We start from the raw sequence: 8,221 nt of genomic DNA on the forward strand, positions 1-8,221 counted from the left end.
AGCCAATGATGGTCATCTTTTGCCTGCAATAAGATATATTGTTATCCAAGGTCAGCAATAGTACTCTGTGTGAAATAGTGTATTTAGTAGGGGTGGCACGGTACATGAAAAAACATCCGAACCGTTCGGTTCGCTTGTCTCGGTTCGGTGCGTGTGTGCGTCGCGCGGTTCGCACGGTTCGACGCATGCGCAATGTTGCCTTGTGCCCGTGCTACTGCTAATACAATGCTAAATCATAAATCAGACAAATGTAGAATAACATTACAATGTCCAGCAATCGATTTAAATAGTACACTGGGTTTACTTAGACATTTAATGAGATCAACTCCACTAGGCTATATGTTGTTTTTTTCACGTGAATAAATAGGCTACATAGATCGACTGTTCCACGTACCGGTATGTACTTTAATGGTCCAGTGGCAGAACTTGCCAAGCGTGTCAAAGGTTCTGAGTTCTAATCTGCACTCGTATATATTTTTCTTTTTCATCAAAACCGATTATGTTTATCAGCGGTTGTATATCAAGCAGGGACAGATTTGTATGAATTTTGTTTTGTGATTTCATCGGAACGAATAGAGTAGCCTAGAGTCTCCTCAACGGACTGAAGCGCGCGTCTGAGTGAAGAATGTGCGGCCGCTGCGGTGTGTGCGCGAGCCACGAGAACACTGTATCAGCGCCACTGATCGCAACGGCAACGAGCACTTTGATCACTTGATTAAAAAAAACACATTTCAGCGCTAGATTGCTTCTTATTTAACAAACGAACGAAACGAATACTTTGCTAGTTAACTGGAAATGTTTTATTTATTTGTATTGGTACATCCGTGCTGGGACATAATATCAACCCTGGCAAAACTGGTGACAAATAACTGTCCGACCGACACAGCCCACGGGAAATGAGAAGCTGCGTTTTGCAAACACACCCCATTTATGAAATAAATAAATTAATAATTAGATAATTCAGCTATATATCATATGCTGAAGTAAATTTTTGGAGTGTTAAAGATTAAAAGAAAAAACAACAACAAGAACCGTACAGAACCGAAAACCGTGACCCTAAAACCGTGATACGAACCGAACCGTGGGTTTTGTGAACCGTGCCACCCCTAGTATTTAGCACTTACTCTTGAATGATTGATTGATTATTTCGGTATTAATGAGTCTACTCCTCCTGGAAACTGTTATAAGCATGAGCCCCGTCTGATTGGCCGTGGCAGAGGTGTTGCAACCATTTATAAAGATATTCTAAATGTTACTCAGAAAACGGGTTATAAGTTTATTTCATTTGAAGTACTTGTACTAAATGTTACGCTCTTAGATGTTAGAAAAACATCCCTATTATCTCTAGCCTTGGCTACCGTAGTCACTGATCACTACATGGTAACTTGCATATTACGTACTGCTGTAATATGTCATGCGGCGTCGCGTTATCAACCAGGCAGAACAATCCTCCCATCCACCATAGATAACTTCTCAAATTGCTTATCTAATCTGTCTCAGCTGCTGCCTGAACCCAAACAAACAGATGAACTAGAAGAACTAACTAGCACTATGAGCACCATTCTCTCTAGAACATTGGATGTGGTTGCACCTATTAAATTAAAAAAGGTCAGAGAGAAAAATAAAGCACCATGGTATAACAATACTACGCATGTTTTAAAGAGAGAAACCCGTATTTTAGAGCGTAAATGGAAACAAACTAATTTAGAGGTCTTTAGAATCGCGTGGAAAGACAGTATGTCGCGTTATAAAAAGGCCCTAAAAGCTGCCAGGGCTGAGCACCTCCGCAAACTAATAGAAAACAACCAAAACAATCCAAGGTTTCTATTTAACACCGTGGCTAGACTAACAAATAAACAGACGTCACCCGAACAAAATATCCCGTTACAGTTCAGTAGTAATGATTTCATGAACTTCTTCACTGAGAAAATAGAAAGCATCAGAACCACAATTATAAACGTTCAATCTTCAATCGCGCCTTATAATTCAGCTTCAATTATCACCCCGAAAGAACAATTACAGTGCTTTACAACTATAGAACAAAAAGAGTTAAATAAACTTATCACTTCATCTAAAACAACAACATGTTTATTAGATCCTATACCAACTAAACTACTGAAAGAAGTGTTACCTGTAGTGGAAGAGCCTCTCCTCAATATTATTAACTCATCTTTATCTTTAGGTCATGTTCCAAGAACATTTAAACTGGCAGTTATAAAACCTCTCATTAAGAAACCACAATTAGATCATAATAATCTAGCAAATTATAGACCCATTTCAAATCTTCCATTTATGTCTAAAATATTAGAAAAAGTGGTGTCCGCTCAACTGGGATCTTTCTTGCAACAAAATGATATCTATGAAAAGTTTCAGTCTGGATTCAGACCGCATCATAGCACTGAAACTGCGCTCGTTAAAATCACAAATGATTTACTTTTAGCTTCTGACCAAGGCTGTATATACTAGTTTTACTTGATCTTAGTGCTGCGTTCGATACTATAGATCACACAATACTCTTAGATCGACTACAAAATGATACTGGTGTTCAAGGACAAGCACTAAGCTGGTTCAAATCATACCTATCTGACCGCTACCATTTTGTCTATTTAAATGGAGAAAAATCGATCATAACTCCAGTAAACTATGGAGTGCCGCAGGGATCTGTATTAGGCCCTCTGTTATTTTCAATATATATGATGCCACTTGGAAATATTATAAGGAAACATGGGATTAGTTTCCATTGTTATGCTGATGACACTCAAATATATATTTCATCACGGCCGGATGAAAACGCTACATTTTCCAAATTGACAGAGTGTGTTAAAGATAGGGTTGGGCATCGTTTTGATTTGAACGATTCTGATTCCGATTCCGATTCTTCATTTCGATTTCGGTTCTTTTCGATTCTCGATTCCGATTCTTTGAGGGGTGGAGTCAAAACCTGTCACAGGCTCATTTCACAGAGGAACATTTTATTTTGATTTAGTTTTAGTTTTGGGAGCTGCAGCCCACGTGGGAGAAAATTAGGAATGCCTCTGCACCAGACCAAAAAACAGATTTATGCAGAACTTGCACCCTGGTCTGGACTCTCTGGACATAACTAACTCAATGTATAAAAGCTCACTTTAAAACACCATTGATTTGTATCATATTCCGGTCGCGGTTTAAAATGGTTTTAAGTAAAAAAAAAAAGATGTTGAAATATGTTATATTTAGCATTTTATATGCAGCTAATAGCTACCTTGCTTAACACGTATACTATAAACATTCTCTATTCATTTAAAAAAAAATACCTCATATCACGTTGGTCCACGTGAGATGATTGACAGCTGTACAGCGAATGAGAGAGCGCTGATATCATAAACTGACGCGAATCATTTTACAAACATGTGATGATAAATCATTATTTCTCCAAATATGCGCACCATTGAATTAAGAGCCCTGGCGGATGCTGTTTATTGCATGTATGTGAACACAAATAAACCGGAGAAGACGTGAATGACGCTTTATGAGTGATGATTTCTATTCAAAATAAAAAACATTACAGATTAATTATTTTGCACTCGATCCTGGCAACGTTACTAACGTTGGTCGCGCAGGGTTGCCTGAGGAGGACGAGACAGTGGACCAGCGCGCAGAGACAGTGGACATATGTCGAACACGCTACACTCCTTGTAAATTTTGTACACCATGCAGGCGTAACGTTAGGTGTTTAGTCATATTTGTAGTGCATCCGCCCGTGCAAGAAATAAGTTTGTCACATGTGTTGCACTCTGCCGACCCAGGCTTTTTTAAGGTGAAATAAAGCCACACTTTTGAGCGCCGCTTACCGTGCTCCATGCCTGCAACAGAACAAGCGGGCGCGGCAAGCACTTCCGGAAATCCAGTGGCCACTATGGAAACCAAAACTTGCGCGTTTGGAACCGATGATCGGAATCGAAAACAAATTTTCTAAACGATTCCAATGGCATCGTTATTTTTTAAACGGTTCCCAGTTGGAACCGGTTCTCGATGCCCAACCCTAGTTAAAGATATAAAAGATTGGATGACGCGTAATTTTCTTTTATTAAATCCAGACAAGACAGAGGTAATACTTATCGGTTCAAAAAACCGCCCACAAAACCTCGCACAATACAACTTTAACATCATAGGATGTCCTGTTACTTTATCCTCTACAGTAAAAGACCTGGGTGTTATACTCGATTGCAACCTGTCTTTTGAAAATCATATTTCATATGTTACAAAAACAGCCTTTTTCCACCTTAGAAACATTGCTAAGCTACGTAATATGCTATCAGTTTCTGATGCAGAAAAGTTAGTTCATGCATTCATGACCTCGAGACTGGATTACTGTAATGCTTTATTAGCTGGTTGTCCTGCATCCTCAATAAACAAGCTACAGTTAGTCCAAAATGCCGCCGCTAGAGTTCTTAGGAGATCAAGAAAATATGATCATATAACACCGATTTTATCATCACTGCATTGGTTACCTATAAAGTTCCGTATTAATTACAAGGTATTGCTACTGACTTATAAAGCCCTAAACGGCTTAGCTCCAGTCTATTTAACGGATCTTCTATCGCCCTATAATCCATCGCGCTCTTTAAGATCACTAAATTCAAGGCTTTTGGTCATACCTAGGATATCCAGAACCACCAAAGGAGGGAGAGCATTTTCACATTTGGCTCCAAAACTCTGGAATAGTCTTCCTGATACTGTTCGTTGCTCAGACTCGCTCTCCCAGTTTAAAACTAGATTAAAGTCGCATCTCTTCAGCCAGGCATTCATATAATCCTACAGTTCAAACTACAATCCGGCCTCTATCCAATGCCAGAGGAGAACTGGCCCCCGACTGAGCCTGGGTTCTCCCAAGGTTTTTTTTTCTCCATTAAGGCACCTGATGGAGTTTTAGGACACCATTAGGTCACTTGATGGAGTTTTTCGGTTCCTTGCCACTGTTGCCTTTGGCTTGCTCAGTTGGGGATATTTTGGGGATATTTAATTTAATTTTATCAATCAATAAATTCCTCTTGAAACAAACTTTGTTGTATTATTTTAATTTAATACTGTGAAGCTGCTTAGATACAATCTGTATTGTGAAAAGCGCTATACAAATAAACTTGACTTGACTTGACTTGACTCTGAAGTTCCTTTTGAAGCAACTCAATCTCTAGTGCCATTTTTTTCTTCTTTAAGGTGTCAAGTTCTATTTCTCCCCTTCATTTTTCGTTTTTTTCAGGTCAAAATACTAAATTTTCTGTTGTAGATTCCGTTTATATACGGATATCACCCTGTGCCATGTTTGGATAAAAAGAATAAAAAAATAAAATAAAATAAAAAAGAACTGTCAACACAAGCCTCATGCAACAAAAATAAAAAGTACAAGTAGGTTACTACACTGCCCACCTCTGTATCACTTTGTGCAGTAGGCCTTTCCTCCTGCAACTCATATTGCAGTCAGAAATAATATGTACACAAGTTACTATAAATTAAGTAAAGTTATTTATGCACTTACAAGTACTTCCTCCAAAGGACAGTCATCTGAGAGGGTTTCTTCACTGTCCTGTGCAATGGAAAACAAATGGGCATTACAAAGTGTTGCACTTTCTTCCCTTTTGATGTAAAGTTAGAAAAAGTCCACTTACTGCACATATTTCAGCCGCTACTTTCTTGGGAACAGGTACAAGTGTTGGTGTATTATGTAAAACTGCACAAAAGAGGAAACACAATGGCATTACAATGAACTACACTATATGAACAAATGTGATCAGTAACTCATGGCAAAATATTCTTACATTAAGTTCAGCAGTTTTCACCTTCACAAGTCAAAGCAATTGATCACTACTCAATATTTAACAGTTGAAATTACTGTTCCAGCCATTTGGATTATATAGGCCTACTTAATTTAATGCGGCAAAAAAAAAAAAATATATATATATATTTTACAGTGTAGCAAGATCATTTAAAGCTCATTTACCAGTAATGAAGGTGTTGCTGCTACTGGTTCCTGGCTGTTGGTCTGAGGAAGAGCTGCCCCCAGGGATGCCCTCCACAATGGGTCGGTTCACATTTAACCCCAGGGCCAGCTCTACTGCTGGGGTATAATGTGGTATAATGTGAGGGAGCAGGACCACCACCTGTTTTTTTTTTTCAGCTCAGCCTTTTTCTTGGTTGCTGTTATAAACAGACAAACACATTTAACGGTGCTTTTCTTTTGTAAAAGAGACAAAGAACAGTAGAAGTAGAAAAGATTACCATTTTGAAGAATATTCTTGTACTTCCCTTTTACTTGTTCCCATGTTCTAGTGCAGTGTTCTTCAACCCTGCTCCCGGAGGACCCCCAACACTGCTGGTTTTCTTTGTCTCCCTAATCAAACACACCGGATTCAATTCATCAACTCATTATCACATGGGTTAATGAGCTGATGAGTTGAATCAGGTGTGTTTGATTAGGGAGACAAAGAAAACGTGCAGTGTTGGGGGTCCTCCAGGAGCAGGGTTGAAGAACACTGTTCTAGTGGGTCCTGAGGTGGCTCTGACATTAAGCAATTATGAAATGATTAAAATACAAGAATATACACTGTAATAAGTGATATAACCATAACATGGAACACTTACGCATTTCATTTGTCTGCTACTTTTTGCCAGCCCTCTCTCCTGGCTTTTGCACACTTTGAGGTGTTCCCTGGCGTTTTAATTAAGGTTTCATATTCTGCATAACCTTCAATAACTCTTGCTCTGCTGCGGAGAAAAACTGTGCGCGCTCTTTGGCCATGGTGAGCAGCCAATAGCAGCGTTGCTGATCAATGTTTCTACTATCGATACATATCCCCTTTTAAACCAGCGCATGAACGCGCAGTTATCTCAGATAACTCAATCCAGCTATACTAATCATAACTGGCAGGTGTGTTCAAAGAAACGAATTAGTCAGATCATGATTAGGCCGATGATATCACCTTGGATGTCTCATAATTTGATCTTGGATGTTTCAAGCAACGTACGAAGAACGGGCCCCAGTTGCTATGACAGCAAGTCCAGGATGAGCGTCGAAGAACTCAGTTAGCTGGATTTGATTGTTTGCGATTTGGCATGATCTTGGATTGTTTGGGTCTTCGACGCTCATCCTGGACTTGCTGTCATAGCAACTGGGGCCCGTTCTTCGTACGTTGCTTAAAACATCTGAGATCAAACGAGACATCCAAGATGATATCATCGTGCTAATCATGATCTGACTAATTTGGTTCTTCGAACACACCTGCCGGATATGATTAGTATAGCTGGATTGAGTTAGTGAGATAATTGAGCGTTCACGCGCTGGTTTAAAAGGGGATATGTATCGATAGTAGAAACATTGATCAGCAACGCTGCTATTGGCTGCTCACCATGGCCAAAGAGCGCGCTCAGTTTTTCAACGCAGCAGAGCAGCAATTTTTACTGGAAGGGTATGCAGAGTTTGAAAAAATAATTAAAACGCCAGGGAACACTGGGAATCAAAGTGTGCAAAAGCCAGGAGAGAGGGCTGGCAAAAAGTAACAGACAAATTAAATGCGCAAGTGTTCCATGTTATGGGTATATCACTTATTACAGTATATATTCTTGTATTTTAATCATTTCATAATTGCTTAATGTCAGAGCCACCTCAGGACCCACTAGGACATGGGAACAAGTAAAAGTGAAGTACAAGAATATTCTTCAAACTGGTAATCTTTTCTACTTCTACTGATTAGTCTCTTTTAGCAAAGACATTTTAAATGATGTGTTTGTCTGTTTATGGTTATCTGCAACCAAGAAAAAGGCGGAGCAGAAAAAAACAGGTGGTGGTCCTGCACCCCCACGTTATACCCCGGCAGAAGAGCTGGCCCTTGGGCTAAATGAGAACCGACCCATTGTGGAGGGCATCCCTGGGGGCAGCTCTTCCTTAAGGCCTATTTATACTTCTGCGTCGGACCTACGCCGGAGCCTCTACGCTGTAGACAACGCGTTGGTTTTAATTTATACTTCTGCGTCGTTGTCCGTGTTGACGTGCAATTACTCATGCAGAGGGACCATGTGAAACCCGAGGGAGGGGTTCTAACAGACCAATCACAGCGCTTGCGTCCGCGTAGAATTGACGCGTTGTTACATTTTTGGAGAGGTGCGCATCAGGGTACGCCAAAGGGTACGCGCGCTAAGCACAGCCTACGACGTAGCTACGGCGTAAGTTCGACGCAGAAGTATAAAT

The 8,221-nt window shown here is 39.9% G+C and overlaps 1 long non-coding RNA gene across 1 annotated transcript; it reads right to left on the reverse strand.

Annotated features, from left to right (window-relative positions):
• Nucleotides 1–2,788: 2,788 nt before the first annotated feature.
• On the reverse strand, nt 2,789–4,038 carry LOC309511974. Its single transcript, XR_014210841.1, has 2 exons — nt 3,106–4,038; nt 2,789–3,033 (listed from the first exon to the last, which is right to left on the reverse strand). It is a non-coding gene; the product is annotated as an uncharacterized lncRNA (long non-coding RNA).
• Between the last annotated feature and the right edge of the window lie 4,183 nt (nt 4,039–8,221).

This window comes from Leuciscus leuciscus, assembly GCF_965113295.1.
Source record: "Leuciscus leuciscus genome assembly, chromosome: 13".
NCBI classification, from domain to species: Eukaryota; Metazoa; Chordata; class Actinopteri; order Cypriniformes; family Leuciscidae; genus Leuciscus; species Leuciscus leuciscus.